The sequence below is a fragment of the Mustelus asterias genome, unplaced genomic scaffold (assembly GCF_964213995.1).
Source record: "Mustelus asterias unplaced genomic scaffold, sMusAst1.hap1.1 HAP1_SCAFFOLD_208, whole genome shotgun sequence".
In the NCBI taxonomy this organism is placed as follows: domain Eukaryota; kingdom Metazoa; phylum Chordata; class Chondrichthyes; order Carcharhiniformes; family Triakidae; genus Mustelus; species Mustelus asterias.
In genome coordinates, this window is record NW_027590196.1 from 180121 (window position 1) to 193604 (window position 13484).

General features: G+C 47.6%; 1 protein-coding gene across 1 annotated transcript in view; it reads left to right on the forward strand.

Annotated features, from left to right (window-relative positions):
- The window catches only part of sh3pxd2aa (SH3 and PX domains 2Aa), a 622535-nt gene that overhangs the window by 51797 nt on the left and 557254 nt on the right, over positions 1-13484 (forward strand). The window lies entirely within an intron of this gene.

Here is a 13484-nt window from a genome sequence, read left to right on the forward strand (position 1 = left end):
CAGATCGTACCCACTTGTGCTGATTTGCACCATCAACTCATTTACCTTGCTAATGCATTTTGGAAGGTCTAATGAAGATAGGAAATATACAGCAAATGGCAGAACCCTTCAGAGTATTGATAGGCAGAGGGATCTGGGTGTACAGGTACACAGGTCACTGAAAGTGACAATACAGGTGGAGAAGGTAGCCAAGAAGGCATACAGCATGCTTGCCTTCATTGGCTGGGGTATTGAGTTTAAAAATTGAATATAGTGTCCAATTCTGGTCGCCACACTACCAGAAGGATGTGGAGGTATTGGAGAGGGTACCAGAAACGATTTACCAGGATGTTGCCTGGTATGGAGGGCATTAGCTATGAGGAGAGGTTGGAGAAACTTGGTTTGTTCTCACTGGAGTGACGGAGGTTGAGCAAACAATACAGCACAGGAACAGGCCCTTCGGCCCCCCCCCCCCCCCCCCGAATCTATGACCCCTCGTGAACGTCACCACCAACCTGGGAAAAGCTTTCCACCGTTCACCCTATCTATGCCTTTCATAATTTTATACACCTCTATTAGGTTAACCCTCATCCTCCGTCTTTCCAGTGAGAACAACCCCAGTTTACCCAATCTCTCCTCATAACTAAGCCCTTCCATACCAGGCAACATCCTGGTAAACCTCCTCTGTACTCTCTCTAAAGCCTCCACGTCCTTCTGGTAGTGTGGCGACCAGAACTGGGCGCAGTATTCCAAATGCGGCTGAACCAACGTTCTATACAACTGCAACATCAGACCCCAACTTTTATACTCTATGCCCTGTCCTATAAAGGCAAGCATGCCATATGCCTTCTTCACCACCTTCTCCACCTGTGACGTCACCTTCAAGGATCTGTGGAGGTGAGGAGAGACTTGATAGAAGTCTACAAGATTATGAGAGGCATGGACAGAGTGGATAGTCAGAAGCTTTTTCCCAGGGTGGAGGAGTCAATTACTCGGGGGCATAGGTTTAAGGTGCGAGGGGCAAGGTTTAAAGGAGATGCACGAGGCATATTTTTTACACAGTAGTGGGTGCCTGGAACACGTTGCCGGGGGAGGTAGTGGAAGTAGATATGGTAGTGACTTTTAAGGGGCGTTTTGACAAGTACATGAATGAGATGGGAATAGAGGGATATGGTCAGCGGAAGGGTAGGGGGTTTTAGTTAAGTCGGGCAGCATGGTCGGTGCAGGCTTGGAGGGCCGAAGGGCCTGTTCCTGTGCTGTAATTTTCTTTGTTCTTTGTTCATACCAAGCTGTGATAAACCTGAGAGAATGCTTTGTATGGTGCATCTGTAAAAGTTGGTGAGAGTTGTAGTGGACATAGAATTGTGCAGTGCCGGATAGGCCCTTTGGCCTATCGCGTCTGCGCCGACACATTAGAAACACCTGAAGTCCCACCTAATCCCATCTGCCAGCCCATAGCCCTGAATGTTATGATGTGCCAAGTGCTCATCCAGATACTTTTTAAAGGATGTGAGGCAACCTGTCTCCTCCAGCATCTCCCAGGCAGCGCATTCCAGACCATTACCAGCCTTTGGGTAAAATAATTTTTCCTCACATTTCCGCCATCTACCCGCTGCCCCCCCCCCCACACCACCACCACCACCCCAGACCTCCTAACCCTCACCTTGAACCTGTGTGCCCTCGTAACTGACCCTTCAACTGAGGATAATAGCTGCTCCTTATCCATTCTGTCCATGTCTCTCATAATCTTGTATACCTCGATCAGGTCACCCCTCTGTCTTCTCTGCTCCAATGAAAGCAAAGCAAGCCTATCCAACCTCTCTTCATAACTCAAATGTTCCATCCCAGGCAGCATCCTGGTAAATCTCCTCTGCATCCCCTCCAGTGCAATCACACCCTTCTGATAAGGTGGTGACTCGAACTGCACACAGTACTCTAGCTGTGGCCTCACCAACGTTCTATACAAGTCTAACATGACTTCCCTGCTTTTGTAATCTATGCCTCAATTGATAAAGTTAGGTATCCCATATGCCTTTTTCACCACCCTACTAACATGCCCTTCTGCTTTGAGATGTGTGGACAATCGTACCAAGATCCCTTTGTTCCACAGAACTCCCTAGTGTCGTACCATTCATTGAATACTTTCTTGTCAAATTACTCCTTCCAAAGTGCATCACCCCTCATTTCTCAGGGTTAAATTCCATCTGCCACTTATCTGCCCATTTGACGATTCTGTCAAAATCTTCTTGCAACCCAAGACATTCCGCCTCACCTGTTAACCACCCGTCCAATCTTTGTCATCTGCAAGCTTACTAATCCTACGCCCCACATAGTCATCAATGTCATTTATATAAATGACAAATAATAGGGGGTCCAACACAAATCCCTGTGGTATGCCACTGGACACTGGCTTCCAGCCCCTAAAGCAGCTTTCTGTCATCACCCTCTGTCTCCTACAACTGAGCCAAATTTGAATCCACTATCAAATTACCCTATATCTCACGTGGTGTCATCAGCAAACTTGAAAATCGAGTTGGGGGGGAATTTGGCCATGTAGTCAGGAGTATAGTGAGGGGCTGAGGATATAGCCTTGTGGGGCACCGGTGTTGAGGATAACCATGGAGGTGATATTGCCTATCCTTACAGATTGCAGTCTGTAGGTTAGGAAGTCTAGGATCCAGTCGTAGAGGGAGGAGCCGAGGTCCAGGCCCAAGGATTTTGGAGATGAGTTTCGTGGGAATAATGGTGTTGAAGGCTGAGCTATAGTCAATAAATTGAAATCTGACACGGTTGTCTTTGTTTTTCCAGGTGTTCCTAGGTTGAGTGTAGGGCCAGTGAGATGGCGTCTGCTGTGGACCAGCTGCAGCGATAGGTGAACTGTATTGGATCCAGGCAATCTAGGAGGCAGGAATTGATTCATTCCCTGACTAACCTTTCAAAGCACTTTCAAAGGAGAGGATTCTTCGAGACAGAATTTATTCCCATTGGAAATAAGTGGACATATTAGTGAGAGGCAATATGGTTTTGTGAAGGGGAGGTCATGTCTCACAAAATTGATCGAGTTTTTCGGGGAAGTGACGAAGATGATTGATGAGGGTAGGGCGGTGGATGTTGTCTACATGGACTTCAGTAAGGTCTTTGACAAGGTCCCTCATGGCAGGCTGGTGCAGAAGGTGAAGTTTCATGGGATCAGAGGTGAGCTGGCAAGGTGGATACAAAACTGTCAAAGAAGGCAGAGGGTAGCAGTGGAAGGGTGTGTTTCTGAATGGAGGACTGTGACCAGTGGTGTTCCTCAGGGATCAGTGCTGGGACCTTTGCTGTTTGTAATATATATATAAATGATTTGGAGGAAAATGTAACTGTGCCAAAGGGCCTGTTCCTGTGCTGTAATTTTCTTTGTTTTTTTGTTCTTAATGATGGGTGTCAGAGACACTGGATGATAGTCATAAAGGCACACTGCCTGGCTTTTCTTTGAAAGCGGGATGATGGTCGTCGTCTTAAAGCAGATAGAGATGTCAGATTGCTGTAAAGAGAGGTTAAAGATGTCTGCGAATATCCCCACCAGCTGGTCTGTGCAGGGTCTGAGTGCTTGTCCAGGTACCCATTCCAGGCCAGTCGCTTTCCGTGGGTTGACTTGTGAGAAGGCTGTTCTGTCGTTTGTGATGGTGACCTCGGATATGGGTTTGGCTGAGGCTTCCAGGGTGGAGGGTGTGCTCTTGCTGACCTCTTTCTCAAAACGGGCATAGAATATGTTGAGCTCATTGGGGAGGGCTGCATTGTTGCCAGCGATTTTACATGCCTTCACAAAATTGGCAAAGTTGCAGGTAGAGACGAGGATTGTCAAAGGATGCAGCAAGATATCCATAGATTGCAGACTTGGGCAGAGAAATGGCAGATGGCGTTTAATCCAGAAAATTTCAACTGATTAAGCTGGCCTGTAGAAAGAATTTAATCTTTCCCTTCAGTCAGGCACCTTTTGAGAGACTCCATGCAACCTTTTAACAAACACGATCAATTGACAGTCTAATTTTTAATAATTTGCATATTTGGCTAATTCTGAGTAGACCATTTTCTGACCTGAGTGAAGCTTTCGTCTAGTCACCATCTAGACACAGTAGTTAGCACTGCTGCCAGGGACCTGGGTTCGATTCCTGGCTTGGGTCACTGTCTGTGTGGAGTTTGCACATTCTCACCGTGTCTGTGTGGGTTTCCGCTGGATGCTCTGGTTTCCTCCCACAGTCCAAAGATATGCGGGCTAGGTTGATTGACCGTGCTAAATTGACCTTGGTGTCAGGGAAACTAGCTAGGGTAAATACATGGAGTTATGGGGATAGGGCCTGGTTGGGATTGTGGTCGGTGCAGACTTGATGGGCTGAATGGCCTCCTGCATTGTAGGATTCTATGATTCTAGTCCACGTTCTGAAATAGATGCTTAAGTACAAACTAGATAATTTCCTGAATGTAATCTATGGCCTTACTTTGACGTTCTCTGGAAAATTCAAAGCCACGATTACAGTAATGTACAGTACATTTCACTCATGAGGTAAGCATTTCTGTACATGTCAAATTATTGGCTTTGTAGCAAAACAAACAGCCTGTTCAGCTGCAATGTAAAAGTGCCAAGTTCTCAATCTTGCCTGTGGTGTTGTAAGGAAACTCTGGCAGAGTGAATGCTTCTTATAATTACAATCATGTGCTGAAAAAGCTAGGACAATGTCTGATGTTCCTTTCTGGTGTATTACAAAACTCAATTGATATGCTAAGTTCATTCTTCTTTGTTATCACACAGCTTTATTTGATGTGAAATGCTGGTGATATCTTGCAGACATGAATAGTGCATCATAGTACATGTTTGTTCTTTTCCTGAACTTAAGTGCCTCACCCTATATACTTGTCTGTAAAATAGGAAATCTAAGCACTCTGGTCAAAGTTGAGGAGCAAATAAGGATTAAAAACAAAGTGCTGTAAAAACTCGGGTCTAACAGTATCCTTGGAGAGAAAGCCAGAGTTAAAGTTTCGAGGCCAATATGACTCTTCAGAATTTTGTATTAGACTTGAATTGTTAACTGTTTCTCCATATATGCTACCAGACCTGTTGATTTTGTTCAGCATTTTGTTTCATTTCAGATTTCCAGCATCTGCAGTATTTTGCTTTTATGAGCAGATAAGGATTGTCTGCACATCCTTTTACCAGAACAGCTTATTTTCAGCCAGGATTAAATTCCTTAAATAATAAATCATCTGCATAGTGGTATGATTCATCATTGTGCAACATCCTGGCATTAGAAACGGGAGTAGACCATTCAATTAGACCCATTTACCTGTCTTTGCTTCAAATCTGAATTGGGAGTAGGCCATTTGGCCCCTTGAGCCTATCTCATTAGTCACATCAACTATCTAATCAGCCACTTCTTTCAAGACCTTGGGGTGAAGTTCATCCAGACCTGGGGGTTTGTCAGCCTGCAGACCCAGCAATTTGTTTAATACCACTTTCCTAATCATTGTAATTTTCTGGAGTTCTTCCCTCCCTCCCTTCCATTTCCTGAGATGCAGCTATTTCAGGGATGGTACCCTTCATAGTGAAGACCGATGCACAATACATGTTTAATTTCCCAGATGCACTTTCCATAAGACCAGCGCTCACTTTGTTAACTTTTCATATTTAAATATCTATAGATATTATTTCATATTACTAGCTAGCTTTCTCTCATTGTAGTTTTTCCCACATCAATCTTTGTTATTAATATTCTGCCCAATCGACTGACCTGCCACTTTACCAGCCGCAGAGGTTGGGGTGCGTTATTGACCCTGATAATCACATTTTAATTTGATGTTCTTAAGTTTCCTTTGTACTTTGATTTTTGTTCGGGTTGTTCCCCCTCCTTTTGGGGAGCTGCCCCTTTTACTTTGTCCTGACTTAATTTGAGTTTGTTTATTCGGTTTGACCTAAAAAGAGGCCAGGAGCTATAATTGGAAATGCTTCCTCCTGCGGAGAGATTTGCTACAGCCACTCGGGAGGGTTTAAACTAGTTTGGCAGGGGTAGGGAGACACGAGAAGGTTGAGGACAGCAGAGAAGTTAAAGAGAGTACATGAAGTAGTAAAGGCAGTGTCAGTAATCCTAGTACCAGACGGATCAGGCAAAAGCAGAGCAGAGAACAAGAAGTCCAGATTAAACTGCATTTATTTCAATGCAAGAGGCCTGACAGGCAAGGCAGATGAATTCTGGGCATGGATGGGTACATGGGACTGGGATATTATAGCAATTACTGAAACATAGCTAAGGGAGGGACAGGACTGGCAGCTCAATGTTCCTGGGTACAGGTGCTAAAGGAAAGATAAGAACAAGAGGTAAGAAAGGAGGGGGAGTTGCACTTTTGATTAGGGAGAACATCACGGCCGTACTGACGGGATATATCTGAGGGTTCGGCCACTGAGTCTACAATGGGTAGAACTGAGAAATAAGAAGGGGGAAATCACTTTGATAGGGTTGTACTATAGGCCTCCAAATAGTCAGCGGGAAATTGAGGAACAAATACGTAAGGAAATTACAGATCGCTCCAAGAAAAATAGGGTGGTAATAGTCGGGGATTTTAACTTTCCCAACATTGACTGGGACAGCCATAGCATTAGAGGGTTGGATGGAGAGAAATTTGAGTGTATTCAAGAGGAATTTCTCATCCAGTATATGGATACCTGACTAGAGAGGGGGCAAAACTTGACCTCCCCTTGGGAAATGAGGAAGGGCAGGTGACAGAGTGTTAGTGAGGGATCACTTTGGGACCAGTGACCATAATTCTATTAGTTTTAAGATGGCTATGGAGAATATGTCTGGCCCAAAAGTTAAAATTCTAAATTGGGGTAAGGCCAATTTTGATGGTATCAGGCAGGAGCTTTCAAAAGTTAATTGGGGGAGTCTATGGCAAAGGGACATCTGGTAAGTGAGACACTTTCAAAAGTGTGTGATGTGCGTTATCACACATGAGGTTTGATGCTCAGGAAATAAAGGCTTTTATTTGCTGTAACAAGGCAGCTACTAATTATATACACGATCCCAGACTGAGGGGTCCCAGACAGAGCAGAGACCTTTATACCTCTCCCAGGAGGCGGAGCCTGACTGGGATGTACCACAATACTATAATACAAAGGTGTAACAACCCAACCCTAACCCAACAGCAGCAAGTAGAACAACCCATCCCTAACCCCAACAGCAACATATATACATACTTGTAGTACTGGCCAGACCCTGGCTCAGTACTATCCAGTGGGAACCAACGATGGTTCACCACATTCACCCCTCCTTTGAAGACAAAGGCCGGCGGGGTACAAAACCAGAATAATTTGTTAACAGTCTATAAGTTCAGACGGTCAGGGGGACCGCACCGTCGTTGTGACCTCCTCAATACCGGCGATGACACCGGAGTAGGCACTTGAAGTGGCATTCTCCCCAAGGCGATGTCCAACTGTTCCTCCACAGATTCACAGGCCGGTTGACCCTGAGGTGACGGTAATCCATGGAGTTCCGACACGCCCTGAAGTGGCGACCATCCTCTGGATTCAGGCAAGCTGTACACGGGAGTAAAAGGGTTGAGTAATGGTCCCGATGCTGCCCGCGCCGTGTCCGGAGGGGAAACAAGAGTTATGGGGTTTGTAACAGGGGGTATGGGAGCGACAGGGGCTGCTACGTCCCCTGCTGGCGCCAGGTCTCGGATCGAGACCGTGTCCTCTCTCCCGTCAGGGTATGCCACATAGGCATACTGAGGGTTGGCGTGGAGGAGATGGACCTGTTCGACCAACGGGTCGGACTTGCGGGCCCTTACATGTCGCCGCAGGAGGACAGGTCCTGAGTACGTCAACCAAGACGGTAATGAGGTCCCCGAGGAAGACTTCTGAGGGAATGAAAACATCCTCTCATGGGGAGTAGCGTTGGTTGCCGTACACAGGAGTGAGCGTATGGAATGGAGCGCATCAGGGAGTACCTCTTGCCAATGGGAGACTGGAAGGTTTTTTGAGTTCAACGCCAGTAAGACAGCCTTCCAGACTGTAGCATTCTCACGTTCCACCTGTCCGTTACCGCTAGGATTGTAGCTCGTGGTTCTACTAGAGGCAATCCCGTATGAGAGCAGGTATTGCCTCAAGTCGTTGCTCATGAACGACAAGCCCCTGTCGCTGTGAATGTAGCTGGGGTACCCGAACAGGGTAAAAAGATCACGGAATGCCTTGATAACCGTGGCAGCGGATGTATCAGAGCAGGGAATAACAAAAGGGAATCTAGAGTACTCGTCAATGATGTTGAGGAAGTGCACATTCCGATCTGTTGAGGGAAGGGAGCCCTTAAAATCGACACTCAGTCTCTCGAAGGGACGAGTGGCCTTGACTAATTGTGCCCGGTCAGGTCGGTAAAAGTGCGGTTTGCATTCCGCGCATACCCGACAGCTTCTTGTTATGGACCTGATATCCTCCACCGAGTAGGGCAGATTGCGGGCTTTTATAAAGTGGTAGAGCCGAGTGACCCCAGGATGGCATAGGTCATTATGTTCCACGCGAGAGGGCATCCGTGGGCTCATTGAGTTTCCCTGGATGATACATGATGTCATAGTTATAGGTGGAGAGTTCAATTCTCCACCGCAAGATCTTGGCGTTCTTGATCTTGCCCCTCAGCGTGTTATTAAACATGAACGCCACGGACCGCTGGTCCGTGATCAGGGTGAACCGTTTTCCCGCCAAGTAATGGTGCCAGTGCCTGACTGCCTCCACAATGGCCTGGGTCTCCTTTTCCACCGCTGAATGCTGAATTTCGGGGCCTTGGAGGGTGCGGGAGAAAAATGCGACGGGCCTGCCCGCCTGGTTAAGTGTGGCGGCCAGGGTGAAATCAGATGCATCGCTCTCCACCTGAAAGGGGATGGACTCATCAACAGCGTGCATCGTAACTTTCGCGATGTCGGCTTTTAATTTATCGAAGGCCAATTGGGCCTCTGGTGTTAGGGGAAAAGAAGTGGACTTAATGACCGGACGGGCTTTGTCCGCGTAATTGGGAACCCACTGTGCATAAGAGAAGAAGCCTAAGCATCTTCTCAGTGCTTTTGCACTAATGGGCAGGGGAAGTTCAGAAAGGGGGCGCATACGGTCTGGATCCAGGCCAATGACCCCGTTTTCCACCACGTATCCTAGGATGGCTAAACGGTGCGTACGAAACACACACTTCTCCCTGTTGTAGGTCAGGTTCAGGCGAGATGCAGTGCGTAGGAAATTCAGGAGATTTGTGTCGTGGTCCTGCTGGTCATGGCCGCAGATGGTGACGTTATCCAGGTACGGGAAGGTAGCCCGCAGCCCGTTCTGGTCCACCATTCGGTCCATAGCATGCTGGAAGACCGAGACCCCATTGGTGACACCAAAGGGAACCCTGAGAAAGTGATACAAGCGACCATCCGCCTCGAAAGCTGTGTACTGTCGGTCCTCTGGGCGAATGGGGAGTTGGTGGTAGGCAGACTTGAGGTCTATGGTGGAGAACACCCGGTACTGCGCAATCTGATTGACCATGTCAGATATGCGCGGGAGGGGATACGCATCCAGCTGCGTGTATCTATTAATGGTCTGACGATAGTCAATGACCATCCGGGGTTTGTTCCCACTCTTGACCACCACGACCTGCGCTCTCCATGGACTAGCGCTGGGTTGTATGATCCTTTCTTTGAGGAGCCGCTGAACTTCAGATCGAATGAAGATCTAACACCTACTCTTAGTCGCAATGGGCTTGCAGCCTGGCACAAGATTCTGGAACAGGGAGGGTGTGGTGATCTTCAGCGTCGAGAGGCTACAGGCGGGGCGCGTTGGGCAATTTGGAGGCTGCAGTTCTCCCACTGAAAGCGAAGGGAGTGGCCCACCGTACTGTAGGGTTACACTCCTCAAGTGGACCATGAAGTTTAGTCCGAGAAGTATTGGCGCGCAAAGGTGCGGCAACACTAGGAGCTTGAAACGCTCGTAAACTGTGCCTTGCACCGTTAAAGTTACCACGCAACTCCCTAGCACGGTGACAGACCGGGACCTTGATACCATAGAAATTGTCTGTTTGACAGGTTGAATCCGGAGTCCACACCGCTTCACTGCGTCTGGGTGGATAAAGCTCTCAGTGCTCCCGCTGTCAAACAGACAATAAATCAAGTGGTCGTTTACCTGAATGTCCATCATAGACTTGTCAAGTCTATGAGGCTTGGCCTGGTCCAGGATGATCGACGCCACCGTTGGTTCATGAGCGCCACTGCAGGCAGCTGAAATTGACGAGGATGACCCCTGCTGGTCGTTCGCAGTCGGTGCCGACCAACATGGCCGCTCCCATAGGTCGCACGTGGGTGATGGCGCCAAACTCAGCGACCCCTGGTGGTCACACATCTCCGACTCCGTCGACCGTAATGGCGTCGTCCTGGCCTCGCACGTGGACGAAACCTTCGACGACGAAGAACCGGGCTCTGAGGAATCGCAGGCCACACTGCTGTTCCTAGAAGCAGATTTAGATCAGCACACTTTCGAATAGTGCCCCTTCTTACCGCAGGCGGAGCACAACACAGCTTTAGCGGGACACCGTTGCCGAGTATGCTTCGCTCCCCCACAGAAGTAACACCGCGGGTCGCCCGGAGCTGCTGCCGTTGTCTGGCCCGAGTGAGCACGCCATCACGCAGCTTTTCGGACCCGAGGGACGAGGAGGGCTCAGCGACTGCTCCTGCCAGGATACAATACTAGGCTTTTGGAGGCCGTCTCCAGCATCTCCGCTAGTTCTATTGCCTGGGTAAGGTCAAGGTTACCTTTCTCCAGTAGTTTGAGTCGAATGTACGACGATCCGACTCCCACCACAAACTCATCTCGAGGTCGAGGTCGAGGCCGACACAGCTTTGCAGTTACAGCCCCTGGCTAGCTGTAGGAGCTCGTTCGCGTATTCCTCCATCGTTTCGCCGGACTGCCGTCGTCGAGTGGCTAAGAGGTAATGAGCGTGTATTTCGTTGGGCGGTTTAATATAACGCTTCTTCAGAAGCTCGAGGGCCTTTGTGTAATCGGTGGCCGCACGGATCGCGAGGTAGACGGTGTCGCTTACCCTCGCATGGAGGACCCGGAGTCTGTCATCTGTGGTGACCGCTGCGGAGGCTGCCAGGTAGTCCTCAAAACATTTCAACCAGTGGTTGACGGTGTTAGAGGCGCCCACCGCACGTGGATCTAGTGTAAGGCGTTCAGGCTTCAGTATCTGCTCCATACTCTCTTTTGTTTTCTTCGATGAGAGTTTATTTACAGCAAATAAAATTGATGCGCATTATCACACATGAGGCTTGATGCTCAGGAAATAAAGGCTTTTATTTGCTGTAACAAGGCAGCTACTAATTATATACACGATCCCAGACTGAGGGGTCCCAGACAGAGCAGAGACCTTTATACCTCTCCCAGGAGGCGGAGCCCGACTGGGATGTACCACAATACTATAATACAAAGGTGTAACAACCCAACCCTAACCCCAACAGCAACAAGTAGAACAACCCATCCCTAACCCCAACAGCAACATATATACATGCTTGTAGTACTGGCCAGACCCTGGCTCAGTACTATCCAGTAGGAACCAACGATGGTTCACCACAGTGTGTTAACCTGGGTTCAGGGTAAGCACATTCCTCTTAGAGTGAAGGGCAAGTCTGGCAGAAGTAGGGAACCCTGGATGACTCGGGATATTGAGGCCCTGGTCAAGAAGAAGAAAGAGGCACATGACATGCATAGGCAGCTGGGATCAAATGAATTCCTTGGGTATAAGGGGTGTCGGAGTAGAGTTAGGAGAGAAATCAGGAGGGCAAAAAGGGGACATGAAATTGTTTTGGCAGAGAAGGCAAAGGAGAATCCAAAGAGCTTCTACAAATACATAAAGGGCAAAAGAGTAACAAGGGAGAGAGTAGGGCCACTTAAGGATCAACAAGATCATCTCTGTGCAGATCCACAAGAGATCCTAAATGAATGTTTCTCATCAGTATTTACTGTTGAGAAAAGCATGGATGTTAGGGAACTTGGGGAAATAAATAGTGATGTCTTGAGGAGTGTACATATTACTGAGAAGGAGGTGCTGGAAGTCTTAAAGCGCATCATTACCCCAGTCCAACGCCAGTATCTCCACTTGATGACAGAAGCCAGAGGGTTGTTGTTCAAGCTGGAGACCTGTGACCAGCGGTGTGCCTCAGGGATCGGTGCTGGGTCCACTGTTATTTGTCATTTATATTAATGATTTGGATGAGAATATAGGCGGCGTGGTTAGTAAGTTTGCAGATGACACCAAGATTGGTGGCATAGTGGACAGTGAAGAAGGTTATCTAGGATTGCAACGGGATCTTGATCAATTGGGCCAGTGGGCTGACGAATTGCAGATGGAGTTTAATTTAGATAAATGTGTGGTGATGCATTTTGGTAGATTGAACCAGGACAGGACTTACTCAGTTAATGGTAGGGAGTTGGGGAGAGTTACAGAACAGAGATCCAGAGGTACATGTTCATAGCTCCTTGAAAGTGAATTCGCAGGTGGACAGAATGGTGAAGAAGGCATTTGGCGTGCTTGGTTTCATTGGTCAGAACATTGAATGCAGGGATTGGGACATCTTGTTGAAGTTGTACAAGACATTGGTAAGGCTGCACTTGGAATACTGTGTACAGTTCTGGTCACCCTATTATAGAAAGGACATTATTAAACTAGAAAGAGTGCAGAAGAGATTTATTAGGATGCTACCGGGACTTGATGGTTTGGGTTATAAGGAGAGGCTGGATAGACTGGGACTTTTTTCTCTGGAGCGTAGGAGGCTGAGGGGTGATCTTAGAGATCTATAACATAATGAGGGGCATAGATCAGCTCGATGGTCAATATCCTTTCCCAAAGGTAGGGGAGTCTAAAACTAGAGGGCATAGGTTTAAGGGGAGAGATACAAAAGGGTCCAAAGGGGCAGTTTTTCTCACAGGATGGTGAGTGTCTGAAACAAGCTGCCAGAGGTAGTAGAAGAGGTGGGTACAATTTTGTTTTTTAAAAAGCATTTGGACAGTTACATGGGTATGATGGGTATAGAGGGATATCGGCCAAATGCGGATAATTAGGACTAGCTTAGGGGTTTAAAAAAAATGGGCAGCATGGACAAGTTGGGCCGAAGGGCCTGCTTCCATGCTGTAAACCTCTGACTATGCACACATGCTGGCCCCAGGCATTGGAAATGTTCCTGGCCTCCCACATGGAGCACGAAGAGCATATCATGGCTTGGAGTTCTACTATGTCTTGCCCTTTTTTAAATTAAACTTTTGGAAGATGCTTGATATCAAATTGTATCCAATTCTCGAAGGATTTTCTTTCCTGCTCCTCATTACTATGTAGCATAACCCTTCTAAAACCATAAGCTACCAAATGACCTCTGAAGCTGTAAGTGATAAAAGTATTAAATACTTATTTGACCTTGCCACTTATCAATCAGCTCTTTCCCTTGTGTCCTCTACTACTGCAGCAGGG